We start from the raw sequence: 21689 nt of genomic DNA on the forward strand, positions 1-21689 counted from the left end.
CTGGTATGTCCGGATCCGACTAGGTGGGGTGTGACAGACTATGAGTGCAGTGTTGACACAAGTGAAAGGTCCTATAGAGCCAGGTAAGACCCTTTTAAAACTTGGAAAAGGACCCAATAGTAGATTAGGGCTTTTGGGGACCAAATTTCATTTATGTCAAAAGAAGGTATAGGTTGGCAACCTACCTTGGTCGCCCCAAGCGACCAACCAGTCCCGGGATAATTTTGGTACTTTTTGGAAATTAGGTTTTTGAAGCCCTATATATTCAAACTTTGGTCTAATTCTAGCCACTTTGTCATTAAGCTATTGGAGAAGTTAAAAGAACCCTAGAGCACTCTCTCCAAGGCCAAGGTAGATCCCCAAGCATTCATGAGATTTTCTGTTTGAAGACTCTTCTTCTTCAAGGTGAGCAAACATTCTCATTCGTTATACATGCATTCTCTCTATTGATTCTTATCATGATTATGAGGAAGGTCTTATGCTTCACCAAAAAAAAAGAGAGGAAGGTCTTATGCTACTGTAATGGTCTACTCCTTCATCCTCATAGTCTTAGAGTGGATCCTTATTCACTCTATTCATTCCGTGAACATCACAATGTGATTTTGGTAAAAGCCTATTTTAGATGATATTAAATATCAATCTTTGTATTTATTGGAATGTAGATTTGCTTTTATTTCTAGAACTTGCAATGATATTGCTCATGTTCTAGCCAAGGTTCGATATGTCGACCTGTGTTGCCATATTGGTGCCTGGCGACACGCCCGACATGGTGACACATGTTGACATGTTGGGTGACTTCTGCAGGGGCCTTGCGTGTTTCGTCTTCTTCTTCTTCTTGCTTGGTGCCGGTGCAGCAAGCATAGGTGGGGATGCCTTAGATGGTTGTGGAGAGTTCATGCCATCTCCCTTTGCCACCCTTATTGACCCCAATTCTCTCAGATGTGCCGCTTGTGGATGCCATTGCAACTTCCACCGTCGTGAACCTGAAGAATCCTCCCTTCCCTTCGACTTCCACTACCACCACCACCACCACCACCACCACCACCTTCTAAGTTCTAACACCACTTGTGCTCGAAGCCCCAATTCACCTTCCCCACCTCCACTTTCATCTTTTTACTACCCATCAGCGCCTCACATGTTACGGCTGTTAGCTCGGGTCTCTCTGCTCCATTAGATTCCCATCAACCGGTTAAAAGTGACTGCAAGAGCAACTCCTAATGGACGAAAGAGGTTCAGGTTGAAATTCAATCAGGAGCAGAAGGAGAAGATGCTTGCTTTTTCAGAGAAATTGGGTTGGAAACTTGGAAGATGCATAAAATTAAGAGATGAGGAAATGAATGACATGTCGACCGTCGGGGTAGTGGGTGGCGCTGGTGTCAGAGAAATTGAACGACATGTCGGTCATTGGTGATATATTGCCGACTTTATGTTTATTTCGTGTCGTTCGGGGAATTGTATCGCCCTTCAGTGACACGGCGACATATCGCTAACACAATGTACACTGGTTATAGCCTGGAAGGCCGAGTCTGACTGTGGACTAGAGTGATTGGCCATTATCCTCTCCTTGGTTGAGGTCTCTAGTTCCCTCTCCCTAGGTTCTGCCCCTAGTAATTAATTGAGTTCGTCTTTCTAACGGAAAAAAAGAAAAAAGAAGCGTGTAGAGGTTTCCGTTTCCAAATGAAAACAGTGGCGGTTTTTGAGAACAGCCAAGGAAGCGTTGTTCTGGGGACTGGACACCATCAACCCTATCCTATATAATGTCGTTTGGAGTATCAAGAAGGGTTTTCAATGTATATCATCAGTTATGGCGGCCCTCACTGTTCTTGCCTCACCTGAAGGAATCTCTTTGGTTACTCGTCTATGCTTTTGATTTGCTTAGTCTGGTGGTTCTTCATAATCAAGGTATAACTCCTTCCTAGATCTTAAATTAAGAAAACTAGTTAGACCCATGTTGTTTTTGTAAAGTCGGTGTTTTTGACTTCGAGTTTCAGCTATTATATTTCTATCTTCATTATATAATCGACTTCATTATATAATCGAGGTTGGGAAGGTTGAAACTGCCTGAGCCAACTACAATTGTTTGTTGGCTCCTCATTTGGAGGAAGGCAATGATCACAACAATGGCAAGACTCAGATGTTATTTTCTAGACTGTTTCATTCTATAATTGTTGTCTTGCTGATCACTTGAAGCCACATAGTTATGGGGTTGATTTCATTTTATCAATTTTCTCATTGAACGAGTCGCGAGTGCGGAGTTCTCCAAAGAACAATCTCATCTCTTGCCTTATAATTTCAGGGTATGGACTGCTCTTATCTAACACATGTTGAACCTTGCTCATGTGCGATGCATTTGATTATAGTCTTTACATCACAGTTCTTCAGTGATATGGAAGATGCGTATATCAATCGGATCAATGATTTACCAGGAGAATATAAGGTGTGTTTTTATTTTTTATTTTTTATGCATTAGTGGGTTTTTCAGTTAGAACTTGTATTCTCTTTCTGTGTTTTCTGCTGCATACGTGCGAGTGCTTGTAGTATGCTTGTGGGAACATTGAGATGTCATCTATTACTCCTAGAGCAAAAAACTATAAGTCAAGGGAAAGCAGCCTAAAACTAGAAAAATAGTTACTACATTTAACAGATTCTGGACAAAAGTTATTCAGAATCTGTGGGAGAGGAAGAATTCCTTCAGCTGCTTTTTTAAGGTCCATCCATTCCAAGAAAAGGAAGCAGCAACTGCACTTAGTTGGAGTATGTGGTGGCAATGACTTTTTAGCGGTTGCAGCATGGTTCACTAAGCAACATCATTATGTATAAAATTTCAGGAGCCATAATATATTATGGCCACTATATGTAAGTATTCTACAGAAGTAATAGATTATGGCCTCCATTTGTCACTCGGTGATGTAGTTATTATAGACTGCCTATAGTTGTTTCTTATTGAAATTGACATAGCATTAACAGCAACATAAATGATGTATTAAATGGCGGTAATATTTTACGGACTCTATTTATGAGGAGTTAGAGGTGGAATAAGACTACCACCTCTGGTTGGTCCCAATTAAAAGCGACAAACATCTAACCAAAATTGGAATGAACTATTTTTCTTTTCTTTTTATGTTTTGATGATATTATACTATTGCTGCGTTTAATGTTAATTAGTATCCACAATCAGTAACATACAATTGCCTCTATTGTGTACTATTTGACCATATCATGGGCCGCATCGGATTGTCTTGATTAAAGGATTTATTGTTTCAAACACAACTTGTGTTAATGTTGTAATCTATAATTAGCTGTTGTTCAAGTATCTAGGAACATCAATGATTCAATATATTATTGTTTCCATTTATGCAGTTATTTATTGGCTCTCTCGCTCTCCATTTTCTGAGTTGGGAAACGTTTTCCATATTTATTCATGGATTTTCTCTTCTATTTTGTTCGTTCTGCTGTATAACATGTTAACTGTCCTCATTTATGATTGAGCAATTATAGCTAAGATGCTCAGAAGCTCTCCATTATTCTACCCAGCAGTTCCCCTCTTGCTTTTTCCTTTCCGTTCAATTGATTCTTGCTCTTTATTATAGAGAAAAGGTTTCTGCTAGTCTCATAATATCAATTATAGACATATCCGAGATAGGTTAACCAATCTATAATTAACTTTGTAGATTATATTCCAGCTCTTCATTGTTGCTGTCTAAACTCAATGCTGAAACTTGTGTTGCTAACATATTCATACCAGTTTTTTTTCATCAAGATTACATATAGGTTGCATAAGGTTGAATGAAATGATTACATTGATCTTGTGTTTTGCTGGAGTCTGAGAGTAGATTTTTAACATTGCGTTCAGCGCTTTTTTTTTTCTTTCTCTGGCGCCCGGGGGGGGGCTTATGTGAACCAAATATCTCTCCTTGGTTGAAATTCCTGACGGCCACTCATGAGGGGCCCACCTAGGAGTGGCCAACCCTTTTAGTGGGGGTTTCCCTAATTAATGGATAATTCTAATTTTTAAAATTTTATTTTTAATTTATTAAAGAGTTTCAGTCATTTAGGAAGTCCAGTTCAAGTTAAGTAAGAGTTTTGAGTCTTGGGACTCTTCTTTAAAAACAAGATTCTAAACAGTTTTTATTTACAATAAGAGTTCCTTAGTGTTTAAGTCTCATGGGGAATCTATTTTCAAGGAGATTCCATTAGATTTTTTATTATTTATTTGGAAGGTTGTGATTAATGTGGTGGGATCCTAATCTATAAAGAAATCCCACTTAGAGTCGGGGTCTTTTGATAGGCTATAAATAAGCAATTATTTCTTTGTATTTGGGAAAATTGCAACACTCATATTCCCATCAAACTACGTTGATGAAAATATAATCGTCCTTTACATGGTATCCTTTAAAAGTTTCACTTCTTATTTCCTTTTTGTTCATCTATAGGTTTTACTGCAATCATGGCATTTGTCTGTCTGGATGGAGATGGCTGCAAGATGCGAAATGGAAAGTCCACAATAAAAGATGATACAAATCTTAATATAATATTTGTGGGTGACTCATGTGATTTATGGTAAGCACTGTTTCTTCAATGCATAGTTGTCAGTTGTCATGGCATGTAGGCAATCCTAAGCGCTAGAGGTGGGAAAAATCAAGGAAACACCAGCCTAGGTGTCAAGGAGTTGCCTTGACCAGTGTGTTTCAGTGTAGATCAACACCACCCCTTGCATTAATTCACACTGATTCTTGCTGATAATACTTGGTTTAATGCGGCAATCTTCTCATTTAGTAGCACCAGCATCTCTCAAACTGCCGGGTAGGTAATTGGTTTTAGGTGTCATACTGAAAAGTGTTGCATAATTAGCAAAAAAGATAAGCGCTGCATGAAATCCAGATATTAAGATATGAAGCCATTTGTTCTGTGCATTTTTGTTCATTTGATAATTCTTTCTGAGTAGGAAATGAAGATAGGCCTGGTTATGAATAATTTTCTGCGATGAAGAGAGAGAAGATATCAGGCTTCTTGAAAATTTGGAGTTCATATTGTTATGATTCCAAAACTTCCTTTGAAACCAAGGTGATGTGAAACATGATATTCCATAGGGTTGGTAATTGAGTTGTTGCAAATGGAGTTTGCAATTCTTATTAGTCTAGGCATGATCAAGGCTTGCTCATCTAATACTCCTGACAGTTTTGAATGTGAGTCAATTTATGAAGATACAGTATTTAGTGAAGTAGAGGGTGGGCCTTGGCCCTTGGTGGGTAAAGCTGCTTCATTTGACCAAGTGGTCATGGTTTAAGTCTGGAAACAACTTCTCTACAAAAGCAGCGGTAAAACTGCATATATTATTAACCCTCCCCTGACCCTACAGTAGGAAACATCATGCACTGGATATGCCCCTCACCATTTCAATTAATTAACACAAGTATTGCTTTTGTTAGTACATAACAATAAATTTTGAGTTTTTTTCAGGGTGCACACTTAAGTTGGGCTGAAACTCTTGACTGCCCACTTAAGTGAGAAATATTTCAGATTTCCCACTCTTGGCTTCTTGAAAATTACAAGTCACCCATAGTTAAAATTTGACCCTTTAACTATTAAGTTAAATGTTGATGGACAATAATACCCCTCACCCACTTAGATGACTTAAATGCCCCTTCATTCTCACATGCACTACCCATTCCTTAAGTGGGTAAAGGGAGAAATCTTCTTCCTACACCTCGTTGGAAACCCCACCAGTCCTCCCCCTGCCAGCGAACATTGCCGCCACCTCCCCACCGCTGCCTCCCCAACTCCCCCTGCTGGACCACCGCTGGTAGGCCCTTCCATTTTCTCGCTGGTGGAGGGACAAAGTTTTCAAAACATTTAACCTTTCAAAAGCTGAAGAGTGGGCAATTTTAACAGTGGGTAACTCCTAATTTTAACAATGGGTAACTCCTAATTTTTCAGAAATCTTAGAGTGGGCAATTTGAAATATTTTTCACTTAAGTGGACAATCAAGAGTTTCAGCCCAACTTAAGTGGGTGTCCTGAAAAAAGTCATAAATATATAAAATTTGGAGCTCTATTAAGGGGCCTCAACTTGTTTGGACATGTACCATGCCTATGGTTCAAGATCTTGCTCTCAGGCGAGTTCTTGTCCCTTCCGAAAACCGAGATCTCGGTCGAGATATTGTCTTTTTTTTTTTTTGGTTAACTCAATGGCCCACTTTGGTGGGTTTCAGGGTCCAGGTTAGGCTCGAACTTGGTAGTTAGCCTAATTTAGGTTTTCTGAACACATTGGTAGCTTAGATTTGAGTGAAAACAAATTAAGTATGAGTTTTAAGTTGACCCTAAGTGTGGAATTGAAATGTTGCAAGATTCGGAAGTGCATGGTTATACAACATATAATATAGAACCTTTAAGGCTTATAAATGAGGAGTAAATATATCAAATACATCAAATAGCTTAAATGTCATCAAGATTCCATCCATATGAGTATCACAATCTTGACTTTCGAGAGTAGAATAATAACTCATTAGTTCATAAGACAAGCATAGAATGATTGATCTTCCTTTGGTGTTGTAGATGTGCTAAGAGTAGTTGCAAGTAAAATCTAATTGAAATCCACAAAAAATGGGGCAAAAATTGAGAGTTCCAGCGAGATTTGGCGAGATATGGTGAGATAGGCGAGATGTAGTAATCTTGTCCTTCATCTCGTCTTGCCTTCTTAAAAAAGCAAGATATTTCACGAGATCTCAAACCATGACCTTGCCTATTGTGTATGTTTCCTACCCGAAAGTACTTGACTAATCGTGGTCCTGTCCAAGGTATAGTCCAGGACTTTGTCTGATCTTGCTAAGTTTGCATTCAGCTTCTGTACCATCCTCTATGTACATTTCATATGTAATTGGTTCATAATTATTGATCAGGTTGAAATTTATCTTTCTCTTAGAATCCATGGTTTAAAAAAGAAAAAATGTACCTGGCCTTGATAGGCAAAGATTTCCAAATTCTATGATACTGTAGGAATTTAATATTGTTATAAGTTATAACCTCATTTTTCTCTTGTTTAAGTGTAAAATTGAAGAAATGCCACTGAAATCTGATGGAATTTCAACAGAGAAGTCGGGTGACCACTTCAGTCCTGAAACTTCTGGTCACAAATCTTCAATTGATTCTGCTTTTGGGTGAAGTGTTGGTTACCCTCGCTGATGCCGGAGAGACTGCTGTCGTTGTCTCACTGGTTGATAGAATGCAGTGGACAGAAGAATCAAGAGAGAACCTTTCAGCAGTATCAGAGTTAGCTATGGATCAAGACGCAGAGACTTTTCTATCCAATTCCAATGCCACAAGTTTCATGGTGGAAAGACAATCAAAGGAAACTGCTACCACAAAATCAACCATTCGGGCATGGGAATCATCACTAGGATTGTCCCTACAGGTAGTGATGCAATTCTGGAATTTTCTGTGACTACTTCAAGTCAAATGATTTTTCTTTATAACAATTAGTAAGCAATATAAACAGGTCTAATTGTAATGTGATTGACATGTTCTGCTTCATCATATTCTTCTAGTTGAGACTGTGACTGTTGATGCAATGGAAAATCAATGTCTTCGGGAACAGTTATACAGTCGAGATTATATGCATCATTTAGTTTAAATTTTGGTGTTTTACTATAGATTTGAGAAGTTCGTTCTCTGTAGAAATGGGAATTTAGGTTGTTCACCATTGCAACAGGGTTTCCTGGCTGTGGTAAAGGTTAACTGTTTGTTTCGTTCTTCAATTGTTGTTACTTGGATTTTGCTACTATAATGTTTCAGTGAACACTATTTGGGAATGGGTTCCTCCTGACCAAATCCCCCCCTCTCTTCTAAATCTTGATACCTCAACTCTTGCCCCCCCCCCCCCCTATTTCTTGGCGGTTCATCCTTAAAGAAACTCTAGGCGGCAAACCTTGTCTGTGCCATCTAGATGAATGCTGCTGCAATTCTGTTTGGTGGTTGTTAGGGAATGGTCTTGGTTCAATGCCAAATTTTAGGCTAAAATTCAATAAAATGGACTCGTGAATTGGCATTTTCTCTTGAAATTTCGGGTCCTCCATATGCATCCTGCTGTAAGATGTAACACCACCAACCACAATAACCACTACTGTGATTTTTTTTCTTTCTTTTGTGTGTGTTTTTTTTTGGGGGGGGGGGGGGTTAATTCTGCTATGGAAAGTTTAACAGTGATCTTAATGATGTTTCTCTTTTGCTTCTCTAATTTTTCTTTCCCCCTTTCTTCTTTATGCTAGAATTTGTGTTGAAAGATGCAATCTATTGAAAATGAGGATGGAGAATCTAAAAGTAATATACAAACCAAGCTTTCTTCCAAGAAAGTGAGACCTATGAAAAAAAACTCAGATGACTACCGAGAAGGAACTAGTCCAAGAGTCTGCTCTCAGAGATTTCCAGAAAAGCTCCACTATTTTCGCAATTATGCAAAATGATGAGTTGCAACTTGCAAGGCAATAAAGAAAAGGAAAGCTGAAACTTCAGATATCATCAGTATGGTGGGTGGGAAATATAAAACATCTTTTGAAGGGCATCTACACCCAAAATTTACTCAGAAGTACGGAAAAGGTAGAGAGGATGCTGCTGGATCAAGAATGAAAAATATCTGCCACATTACCACAGAGGACAAGGAGACACCAGTGCTTGTCCGGAAACTCCAAGAAGAAATTAGAGAAGTAGTTGTTAACAACTCCTCAAAAGATCTTGGTAGAGATATTGTTGATCTAAAGCTTCTTGATGCATTCAGCACCACCATAGTGGGGCCTAGCTCTGATCTGGTTCAAAAGTTGACTCCTCCTAAATCCTAATGTGAAGTTGAGAAGGTCAATACTGCAGAAAGGGAAGACACCTGAGAATTTAACAGAGAAAATATATGGAACACTAAAAGGAGGAAGAACAGCTGCATGGGACAGGGATTCAGGAACTGAGTTTTGGATGCCTCGGTGTATCAGAACCAAAAAGCATGAAAAAGGTTGAAACTCCAAAGTCAGTTCTGAACGCTTCAAACAAGGACTGAGAGATGGAGCGAGGCCTAAGCTGGAGCATGCAAACCCCATTCTTTCCAGGTTGTATTTAGCTAATACATCTATCCCACGAAGGAACGACGTCCAGCCTCTCTCAGTTCGTTCAGCTGTTGGTGACCAAAAAATAACAGTGAACATAACTAAGTGGAAAAAGTTTCTCCTCCAATTCCTGATAATCATAGGGTTCAGACTTCCACCCTGTCACAAGCAACTCAAGATTCAGCACAGATTTGGAATCCTTCTTGGATGAGAAAGGGAAAAAAAGGTTTGCTCCAACATTACAGAGCCAGTCTACTTGTCGAGATGCATATCCATGTAATTTTACAAATACATTGAGCTCCATTTCTTCATCGAGTAGGTCGATGTCATGAAGATGGATAAAAGGAACCGGGGGCTGGAGTTTCCCGCAACAAAGTGTGCGAAGGAACACAGTGATACAAATCAAGGGAAACAGGAGGACATTGCACTGCTCAAGGAAAACTATCCATTATTAGTATGTAAATATATTTCTTTTGTTGAAATAGAGGATTTTCCTGTTCATCTCGCTGAATAATGATGCATTTTTCATTTCATTGATTTGTCCAGGCTCAAGTACCATAAGATATGTAGTAGGATTGTGTGATCATTTAATTCAATTTTTCATTGTTTTTTGGAAAGAAATACTATATGAAGCTCTTCTGGTGTGACTTTATTTTCATTTTTAATCATAGAGGCTAATATGGTTCAACCTTAGGGAATTTCGGGACCAGAATATGAGAAATGTGTTTGTTGGTTGTTTTTGGAAAAGAGAGCTTAAGTGCTAGGGGGAGATGATTGGGAGCTAAGTTGTAGATGAGAGAAACAATAAAAGGGCAACAAGGGGTCAATAAAGTTTACAGACCAGGTTTCAGTAGAAGTTTTTCTTACCTGTTTGGGGAAGATGATGGGAATGTTCCTGATTCCTCTTTTAATTAAGTTTGTCATCTAAATTAGGTAATCGGGTGAGGGCATTTGATTCATAATGCATAACTATCAATTTTCCTGTGTCCTTATCTGGTTAAAATCAGGAACCACTGGTGTCACAATCCTAGTGTTTAATTGCAGATAAAAATCTAAAAAGAAAAGTAAGATAGTATTTTAAAATATTTGTTTTGTGATGACATCATCACATAACCCCAATCCATAACACTGGGTTCGATTATAATTGATTATTAATGCAGTGGTCTATATGTAACTTCATTCGTGAAAAAGCAATCTTCCTATGAGTCTAGAGTTCAGTGATTTACCATTTTGCCCACTACAAAATTTTACCTCAGCCAAAGAAAACATTGTTTTGGGGAAGTGGAACACTCGACCAACCCTACCCTATATAATGTGTTTTTAATTTAGAATTTTCAATGTACACCAGCTATGACGGCCCTCTCTATCCTTGCTTCACCAGACGGAATCTATTTTGTTGCTTGTCTATGCTTTTGATTTGCTTCGTTTTCTTCTTCTTTAGAATCAAGGTGTGACATTGATTTATTTTTTCCTTCCCAGATCTTTTGTTGCTTGTCTATGCTTTTGATTTGCTTCGTTTTGTTCTTCTTCAGAATCAAGGTGTGACATTGATTTATTTTTTCCTTCCCAGATCTTGAATTAAGAAAACTAGATAGATCCATGGTGTAATTGTAAATTCAATGTTTTTGCCTTAACTTTCATGTATATAATCCATTTCTGCTTTCATCCTATAATAGAGGTTGGGAAGGTTGAAACTTCATAAACAATTTTTTGTTGACATCCTTCATGGGAGGAAAAGAATGATCTCAACAATGGGAAGTTTCAGATCTTACTTTTGCCGAACCATTTTATCAATTTTCTCATTGAAAGAGTCACTGATGTGGAGATCTCCAAAGAACAATCTCACCTTTTGCCCTATAATTTCATGGTATTGACTGCTCTCAGTTAACACATTTTAAATCCTTTGCTTATGTGCCATGCATTGAAGTGATCGATAGTGTTTCCATCACAGTTCTTCAATGATATGGAAGATGCGTACAACAATTGGATCAATGATTTACCAGGTGAATATAAGGTTTTTTTTTCTTTCAAAATTTTATTCAGTCAGTGGTTTTTTTTTTTTTCCAATTAAAACTTACATTTTCTTTCTATGTTCTCTGTTGCTGAATATTTGAAAGGAAGAATAGGAACCTAGGACTTTGAGGCTGGGTATTATGATTCCTCCTTTTCTTCATGTTTGCTTTGTGTTTTTTCTCAGCCTTCTTCCTCCTAATTGCCTCTCCATCACACTAGATCTCAAGATGAGGCAGCAAGTGATATAAAAACTTGCAGCATCTCACCTGAGATCTAAGTATCTTGCTGAGATCTCAGTAATTGTGTCAGTAAAAAAAAAAAAAAAAAATCAACTTACTGATATTTAAATACCTGATTTTGAGGATATTTTGACCAAAACTAGCAAGTCTTGCCTCTTGGTCTCTACAATGGAGGACAAGCCTATCATTAGTTTTCATTTTTTGGGGGGGGGGGGGGGTGTTCGGGTAAAATCTTGGCTTCAACTTGGAGTCTTGATCCTCTACACACGTGGAGTGGAAATTTTGAACTCACATAGTTGGATTCTTGACATGTGTATAATCTCAAAGCAAGATCAAATTTATTGGTCTTGTTCAGGGATGGAAGACAATGAAGTTTTCCACAGCATTTGCTCCTGATCCTATTCATTAGACCCCAATCTTCCTAAAGCTCAGGTGAAAATAATCCACCACATATGTATACATATATACAGATGCAAATGGGCTTTTGTTTTTCATTATGATTATTTAGGATGATGTGTGGTGTTGACTTCTAGTGATAATTTGTTTTTCTTTCCTTGTCAAGTTCTGGTTACAAATGTAAAATATTCAACATTTCTTCAGTACAGAGATAGCAAATACTAGTCCCATCGCTCTAATGGAATGATAATTTTCTGTCCAGCTCATTTTGCTTCACAAAACATATTTTCGTTGCGATGGTTTCTGGTCTTTGTAATTGTTATTTTGAGAAAGAATAAGGTGAGGAATGGGGGAGAGGAGAGGATGGAAGCACGATTTGGGGAGTCTCTGAACTGGAGAACTCCCAAAGTAACTTTTCATATATAGGCTAATTTACAAGTCATTCATATAGGAAAGATAAACCTATTCAATTGGTATAAAACTCTTAATTCCTACAACCCTTTCCTATCGAGAGTTAGCGCAAGACTAACCCGATGGATCAATCCCTTCCTAAATTGCCCTTTTCTAACACCCCCTCGTGGAGCATATGTATACTCATGCCCAGCTTGTACAAATATAGGTAACCCTGTATTCCCTGAGCTTTGGTGAACAAACGCAAGTTGTTCTCCAGTCCTCACATGCTGGGGGATATTATGCCTTGCGAACTCTCACGAACAAAGTGGCAATCTACTCAATATGCTTGGTACATTCATGAAAGACTGGATTTGATGCATATGACCGCAGCGATTATCACACCATAACTTCATGGTGTGTCATCAATAATTCCTAATTCCGGAGTAATTGTTTTATCCATACCATCTCGCATGTACCGTGCCATAGCACGATACCGACTGCGCGATCTTGCACCACAGTTTGTTTCTTACTCTTCCAGATACAAGATTTCCTCCAATGAATGTGTAGAGCGTAGTCGATCTTCTATCAATAGGTGATCCAGCCCAATCAGCATCGGAGAATCCTCTACATTTTTATGTCCATAATTAGTGTAAAGAAGCCCGTGTCCGGTGCTTTCTTAAGATACCCGAATTCATATAACCGCATCCCGTGTGATGTTCGTGGGGCGGACAAAAATTGACTCACAACACCGACGGAAAGGCAATGTCGGGTCTAGTCACGATCGATAATTCAGCTTCCACAAGCCTCGACTTCTCGATCATCAGAAGGGTTCCATCTTCGGCATTAACTTTAAGTTACATTCCATGGGAGTGTCTATAGGTTTTGATCCCAACATTCCTGCTTGAAAGCAAATCCAGTACATACTTCCGTGAGATAAGAAGATGCCCTTTGTTGATGGGCAACTTCAACTCCTGAAAATACTTTAACTGCCCAAGTCTTTGGTCTGAAATTTCTCTTGTAAGTAGGTCTTTAACCTATCAATTCCTGAAGTGTCATCTCCGTAATGACAATATCATCAACATAAACTACAAGAAAGATCTTGCCCGCATCGAGTTTTTAAAGAATACGAGTGATCACTTTCACAACGAGTCATCCCAAATTCTATTACAACGAGAAAGCGCCAAACCATGCTCGAGGTGACGCGAGACCATATAATGATTTGCGGAGGCGACAAACCTATTCTTCTCCCCCGAGCAACAAACCCGGTGGTTGCTCCATATACACCTCAGTAGATCTCCAGAAGGAAGGCATTCTTCACATCCAATGAAACAAGGGCCACTGTATGTGCGGCGAGAGATTAAATACGGATGGAAGTAAGCGGCAACAGGGAAAAGTATCAACATAATCATGCCATAAACTGAGCAAGCCCGGCAACGAGACGAGCGCAAGCTAACGAACCATCGGGATTAACTTTAAGTGAATATCCACCACAACCAATAGCGCTTTCCCGAGGGTAAAGGCACAGATCCCAAGTTTGATTGTCTCTAAGGCTTGTAATTCTTCGTTATGCATGACCCACTTAGGATTAGACAAGGCTCAAGAACATTCTTAGGAATAGGATAATTCTCGATAGTAGATAAAGCGAGAGAACCCGGTGATAAATTAGAATATGAAATAAAGTTGGGAACACAGAACGAGACCCTCCGAAGAGCAATGGGAATATCAAGGTCGATTTGGGAACGTCCGCGGATCACAGACGAAGTCGGCACGAGGTGAGACCGAGGTGCGAGGGGGAGGGGGGGCGGAGACACGGGAGCGCAGGTGGAGGGGAAGGAACGACCGGGAGACACACTTGAGAAATACAAGATCACAAGGCGGTAAACAGAGATTCGTGGAAAAGAAGGACCAAAAAGACAATCGCAGAACAAAAACCGAAGGAAGAATAACAACGATACGAGGCAGAGTACCCAAAAATACACAAGGCACGGGACAAGTAGAGACGGGCGAGAACGAAGAACACACACAACCAAAACGCGAGGAGGTAAAGTAAATAAGGGAGATGAAGGAAAAAGAGAGAAGAGGAAGCCACAAGACAGATGAAGGCATCCGTAATAAGATAACAAGCGTGAAACGCACAGCCCAAAAGGATTAGGAACCTCACTCAAAAAGAGAAACGGGTGACCTCCAATAAGTGCTATCCGCAACCCAGGAGGAGATCAACACAGAAGATTGGTGAAGAATCCCATTAGAAGCCATAAATTTACAAAACGGATCAGAGAAATATCTTTGGCAATCACTACGAAAAGACGAATAGGAACACAAAGAGTACGAATTTCAATAACAAAATTGCAAAATATGTCAAATAACGAAGATTTCATTAAATAAAGCCAAGTGACTGAAAAATCACCACAAATGAACAAAGACCGAACAGAAGTAGAACAACGGACGGGTCCCCACACATCGAATGAACTGAGAGAAAGGGTGGTCCGACGGGATACGAGGAGGAAAACCACACGATGAAGCAAAGAAAGACTCACAATCCAACGAAAGAGAATGAAAACACACCAATATAGGGTCAGAGGGATGCCCCAACCGACAAGTAGATGGGGGATGGAAATACTAGAACAAGCAAGAGAGGATATCTCCTCGAATAGATACAACCCGACATACGGCCTCACAAGACTCATCGAAGATCCGAAATAAACAAAGCCGGAAAAATTCACCAAACAGTATAGTGGAAGTAAACAGATAATAGGTAAATGGCAAATTAGGTACGAAAGAGCGAGGGTAGGGTAATGGAGGAGTGAGTGAAGTACCCACCCAACATGATATGAGAACCATCGCAAGTGTAACCAAAGAGGATGATGGAACAAAGAGGAAAATATACGGCCCCGGCAATGATCGAAGCTCGAATCAAGATCCAGGGTGAGATGTGGGAAAGGCAACAGAGCAACGCAACAAGGGTGGCAGCGGATGATTGGGTGAGGGCCGAAACGAGTGAAAGAAATAACCCCGCACTACGCCTACCCCGGGATGAACTTTAGTAGTGAGGCGCGATTGAAGGATAATTGCATCGCCAGGTGGGGGCTCCCATGAAGCCAAAAGATCGTGAATATGTCCCGGACGACCACAATGATGACAAGTCTAACTTGTCCCGGAGCGAGAGTTGGGAACGGATATCCAGAACTCGAGTGCATATTGTCCACCAAGGACGAGGGCCCAGAACGGCCAAAGCTGAATTGAGAGTTATTGGTACTCTCCTGCAACACGAAGAACTCTGAAAATGTGCGGCAACGGGGTACAGATCACTACAAGAATCGGCTCAACCGCCAAATCCTCCAAGACCTCCCAGAAACCCAAAAGCTAATTGCTCTCGATTGCATAGTTGACATCGAGGAGATAGGTAGAATAGAGTTTAGTTCTTCATACATTCTTTAAAATCGCAAAATATTGGTAATATCTCTACCTATCCCGATAAAATTCCGGACAAGAGATTCAGCGAATCGACGAATACAACACATCAAATACTCCCATAACCCACAGAAGTGAGTCACCAAATCTATAATGTATCGCCAAGGAATTAAACATCGCCCAAGTATTCGGCATCAACAATTGCCCAAGCATCATCATCTATGGGTACAGCTTAGTCAAATGATCTACGTCCCCGCCGAAGAACAAAACATAGCCCTCCAGGTGGAAATGATCACCTCAACTTCTCGAACCGATGAGAGGATGAAGAAATAATCAGCATAGTAATGAAGCTCCCATATCAAACAATAAAATCAAATCCAAATCAGAACAAATCGAAACCAAATCAGAAACCAGAATCAAAGAACCAGAATCAGAAACCCAGATAATCCCAGATTCAGATTAATCTCATAAACATAAATAAACCAAAAAATCAAACCAAACCAGAAAACAATCAACAAAATCAAACCAAACCAGAAAACACCAGCCAGCTCGATCGAAGTCTCAAACCACCGAAACCAAGTCCAAACAAGAAACCAGATCACAAGTCCAACAGATCGACACCGAAGTCTCCAAAACCACCAAAACTCAAGACCAAACAGGAAAACAGATCACCCGAAGTCCGAAGCTCAAACATGATCGACCTTCACAACAAGATCGAGCCCGAAGTCGAAGCCAAACTCAACACAACGATGCCTCAAGAAGCGAACCGACGAACAGCGACAAGCATGAGCTCAAAGCAGAACCGACAACAGCCACACAGCAAGAGCCAAGAAGCAGAACAAAGGAACAGATGAGCTCAGGTACAACTTCAAGAACAAAGGAATAAGAGGACCACGCCCGATACCAGTAGAGAAAGAATAAGGGAGGAATGGGGAGAGGAGGAGGATGGAAGAGATTGTGTGAGTCTCAAATGAGAACCCAAAGAACAAAAGGCAAACAAGATCAAAGAAAAAAACTATAATGTATAAAAAACCAAATCCACAGGTAAAGTTAACCGATGGATCAATCCTCAAATTGCCCTTAGGGAAAAAAAAAGGAAGGGGGAAATTATGAAGAACAGGAAGGTAATATCGTTTGGTGCATTCCAAAGAATTTCTTATATCCAATCTTGCCTATTCCCATGCAAAGATTGTTTATCCACAATTAGAAATATTTGCATTTTAAGTTGTTATGTTTTTATCCCTAGAAGTGGAATTTCATGGATGAATTACTTATTGTAGACGGATTTGGTTCTTGTGAAACTTCTATAGGAAAATAACATTTTATTTTCATGTTGTGCAGTATTTTGACATTCAAGTCAAAGAGGTACATGCTACTGTACCTTAGCAGACAAAATGAACAACTTCGGGTGAGTTATGATGGTTCATTTGTATAATATATACTCCCACATTCTCCAACATATCTATTCTGATTCGTTCATCATGGTTTCATGGTAGATTTTGAGTTGACCAGGTTTGGATCAGTTCTTGGAGGTACATATCTACTGGTTTGCATAATCTTTTCTTCATTTTGAGGTGCATATCATATGAAGTGTCTAGAAACCTCTGGATTGAAATTCAGAAAGTAATTTACTAGTAGTTTCATGTGTTTGACACTTCCATCAAACCATTCATATGTAAGTGAATGTTTTGAGATTATAGGGGATGAGAGTTAAAGCACTTGTCTTATAAAAAGCCCGATTAACAGTCCACTGAAGAGAACATTTAATTTAAGCTCTTTAATTGGAAGATGACCAGGATAGGTAATGTGTGCCCTTCTTATTCTGCAGCAGAGAAAATCTCCAAATTGCTGACTTAGAAGTTGTAATTAGTTGTAACTTACTACTAAACAATTTAAGGATAATTGTAGCAGGTTAACTGTCCTCCTTAATGATCGAGCAATTAGCTAAAAGCCTAAAACACTCATAAGCTCTCTATTATTCCAGCCCTCTCCCCCCTTACCTTTTCCTTTTCCTTCGGAAATGTCAAGTGATACTTGCACTTTATTATTGTGAAAGGTTTCTTCTAGTCTTATGGTATCAATTCTAGACATATCCGAGACCAGTTGACCAACCTACATTTAATTTTGTAATTTGTTCTAGCTCTTCATTGCTGCCAGTTAAACCCAATGCTGAAACTTGTGTTGTTGTCATATTCTGACCAGATCTTCATAAAGATCACGTATAGGCTGCATTTGGTTGCATGAATTGATAATACTTACCTTGTGTTCTGCTGGAGTCTATGGGAGTAGATTTCCTTTTTTGCGTTTGCCCTTTTTTTGTGTTTTGTTTTGTTTTGTTTTTTTTTTGTTGGGGAGGGGGTGGCACTCAAATCTACTCTCATCTTCTATATTGGTCTATATGTTGAGGTCTTTTGATTCATTGACCTTTCTCTGCTGCTAATATTGCTGCCAGTGGCCCAGTACTTCCATTGATGATTGGCATTGCTGCCTAGGCTACCTCCATGAGTGTATTCTTCATTTCATGTTGTGCACTCAATATGCCGTGTCAGCCCAGTCGGCTCCAATCAGCTTGTCTAGCCTGTTAACTTGGCAAGTCTATTAGGTTATTGTTAAGTGAGTCTCATTTTGCAGCTTTCTTGTTTTCAATTAGTCTTCAGTTATCAGACCCCTTTCACCTCTGCCTAGTAGGGGCACTAAATTTTAGAGTTAGCTTTTGCTACTTTTTGAGTTTGGTCTATCTTCCTAGTTCCTGTGTTAATTTTGTCTAAACTCTTGCATGCAACTCATCTTCAGCCTCTTTGTCCCAAATCCCCTCAACAACGGCTTTACTGGTAAAAGCCCATTTTGGTTTGATTTCCTAGAACCTCCAAAATGTTTGTTTTCATCCAAAACTCATATACAATGTTAAGTTTTTGTAATGGTTTTCTTCTTTTTCAATAGTAATCATCAATCAAAAGTTGCTTGTGCAGATTTTTAGTGCAATTAGGTAGGGAGCCTGGGTATAAAATTGTCCTCAAGTTGCTGAATATTTGAAAGGAAGAATAGGAACCAAGCAGGAAAAGCTGACAATCATCTGAGGCTAGATATTATGATTCATCCTCTTCTTTCTCCTTGCTTTTTATTTTTCAGACATGGATTTCATTGAATACTAGCATGTCCGTGTATTATTGAAAGCTGTGATCTCTAAATGTGTAAACAGCTTCTTGTATGAAGCAAAGTGGTAATTATTTTAGATCATCTAATGGCAATCATAACATACACACGGTAGCTTCCAGCGACCTAAACCAAGTTGGATCTAGTAGGATATAATTTTTTTTATTCTTTAGTCACTCTTTAGAAAGTAGGATATTTTTGTGAGCTTAAGAGTTGGTTAGGAATCTAATGAGACTGTTTCCTTATTAGAGTTTCTTTCAGTTTTAGTTGGTTTCCTTTGTTACCTGGATTTTCTTCTTTTGTGAAGGGAGAGCTTATCTTTGGTCTGGTACAAAGACCTTGTTTAAGGGCAAGGACCTATATTGTCCACATTTTGTAGTTGATATTTTCTTAATTCCCTTGGCCATCCTCCCTTTTAATCTTTTGGTTTGCGTTCCTTGCTTTTATCATCTCATTGCTTCATCTTTGTTTTTATTGCTCTTGCTTGCATTCCCATATAGCGGACCCTCCTTAGTTGGGATAAGGCTGTTATTTTTATTAAACTGGTCCAACCTTGTCTGTTGGCTACAAAATTATTACATGTGAAACAATGTTCACCAGTCTGTGGATTAATGGAGGCAGAGTTATTTTTCTGTTTTCTACATTATTTAGTTTTTCTTGTAAAGTAAATTGATTTTCTCTAATTATTTTTAAATATGGTTATAATAATAGATTGGAAGGCAGTTTAATATATGTTGGAATGTTGGATACCGCCGATTTGTGTCCTCATAGTGTTGGTTTTGTCCATGTTGGGAATTTAAATTTCAGTTAAAATGGTTTTTTAGAAAATTATGGAAGAACCCCCCAAAAAAAAATCTGTTTCTTTGAAGGTTATTTATAAGTAAGAAAAATGTTTGTTATCCATTTTAACATGGAAAATGACATTTTTTTCTCTAATCCATTGTTTAAGGTTGTATTGCTTATGGTATGATTATTTATGAAAAAAATTATAGAAATTGTTTTTAATGGAGAAGAAACACAAGAGGCAAAGGCATACCAGGAAATAGTCAATTGATTGGTTTAGTTAGTTGCAATGATGTTGAGTGGCTAATATTGCATGCATTTTTTGATGTAACAGTGGGTGGTGGTGCAGTAGCTTAGATCAAGGCAGCATTTGGCTGGTGGCTACAGGAGGAAGAGGTTCGAGCACACCTCACAGACGAAGTAGGCTACCAACCTAGGGTTCAAAATCAAGCTGAGATCAAACAGTATTCGGTTGATTGAGGCTGTGAACGTTGACGATGAGGCAAAATGCAGTAGCTTCCTGTGAAGTGCAGCAAATGATGTCTAAAATATCTGGAGGAGTACAGAAGGTGGAAAGGCAAAGGGCAGAGAAAGAGTCAACAGTGCACCTCAGATGTGAAGTAGACTACCAACCCAGGGTTCAAGGTCAAGCTGAGATCAGAGCAGCATTTGGCTAGTGATAACAAGGTTTATATGTGGCCAAATGCACCTTCCTATGAGGTGCAGCAGAGCATGTGTAAATCTTTGAAGGGAGGAAGACTAAAGAAGGTGGAAAGGCAAAGTGCAGAGAAAGAACCTAGGGTTCACTTGACATATGAATTATGAAGTGACTACCAACATAGGGTTCAAAGTCAAATGTACCATTTTGTGTTTGCATTTATAAAAAATGCCTACACTTTCAATGATTTTTCAACAATAACAGCTTTCACTTCTACTACTCCCTTGATTTTTATGAATTTTCTTTTCATGTATCAACTATTTAACTCAATAAAAGACTGAATTGGACTGGAATGTATCCCAAGAATGGTGCTAGTTGTTTGACAGTTTATGTATCTAGTTTTATCTATTAGTTTCTTGTTCATCAAAAGGAAGAAAGAAAAAAAAAATTACAAACTATTTTAGAATGTATGTTTTTATATTTTAATTGATAAAATCCATCGAAACAATGGTAATCTTTTGAAACCTAGTTAACCTCAAAATCTCAAACAATGGAAATCTTTTCATGAATGCATTTGCATTCTTTTGGTGTCGAATCTTCCAAGATAGGAGATCACACCAAGCAAGATTGTTGTGGTTCAAATCCAATTGCTTATCGAACGGATACAAATATTTTTTCAATAAAAAAATTTCTAAATTTCGTTACACATTAATAAACATGCGAATTTGAAAGACATTTAGAACTGTACTCTCACTTTGCAAACCTTCCAAAGAGTTTCACAAAACTTAGTACTTTAATTTAACAACAGTTAACGACTGAGGGAAGATTAGCATTTTACTCTTATTTAATAAATATATTAAAATCACAAAGCGAAATTTCTGTTCTACCCTAAACTTCTTTTCTTCAATTCTTCATTGAAATCTGGGGTTTAAGAGATGGGTGAAGAAATACTCTCATCACTCATCTTCTTCTGTTCTCAATACAAGCACGCCGTGAAGGCCCCCGCCAGAAATTTGCAGGATTTTGTTATTGCGTCGGGCAGTTGGGGTGTTTCAATCACTGCTTACGTGAGCCTTGAGTTGCCACCGTTTCAAAAATGGCAATGGAGAGTCTGTGATTCATTTTGATTTGAAATATCTGAAAAGAAGATTTGAATCTTTACCAAAAAAACGAAAAAAAAAGAAGATTTGAATAGATTTGAATCTTTACCCAAAAAAAAACGAAAAAGGAAAGAAGATTTGAATAGATTTGAATCTTTACCAAAAAAAACGAAAAAGAAAAGAAGATTTGAACAGTTTAGTAAATTACCATTTTTTGCACCACTAGTAACTTTTATCCTCATCCAAAGAAGCGTTTTTTTTTTTCTTCTATATTTTCTGGTGTGAACATCCAAAAAAGCGTTGTTTTGGGGACTGGATCTCAGCTATAAACCCTAAACTATATAATGCGGTTTCTGAGTATCAAGTACGGTGTTCAATGTACATCAGTTATGACGGCCCTCACAGTCCTTGCTTCACATGAAGGAATCCCTTTTGTTGCCAGCCTATGCTTTTGATTT

General features: G+C 38.7%; 1 long non-coding RNA gene across 1 annotated transcript; it reads left to right on the top strand.

The window, feature by feature from the left end:
* The first annotated feature begins 1558 nt into the window (after nt 1–1558).
* On the top strand, nt 1559–17842 carry LOC149030162 (uncharacterized). Its single transcript, XR_016171246.1, has 6 exons — nt 1559–1902; nt 2297–2437; nt 4434–4560; nt 7090–7410; nt 8264–11088; nt 16879–17842. It is a non-coding gene; the product is annotated as an uncharacterized LOC149030162 (long non-coding RNA).
* Nucleotides 17843–21689: the final 3847 nt, after the last annotated feature.

The sequence above is a fragment of the Hakea prostrata genome, chromosome 1 (assembly GCF_041222555.1).
Source record: "Hakea prostrata isolate BN-2017 chromosome 1, UWA_Hpros_2, whole genome shotgun sequence".
Classification (NCBI taxonomy): Eukaryota; Viridiplantae; Streptophyta; class Magnoliopsida; order Proteales; family Proteaceae; genus Hakea; species Hakea prostrata.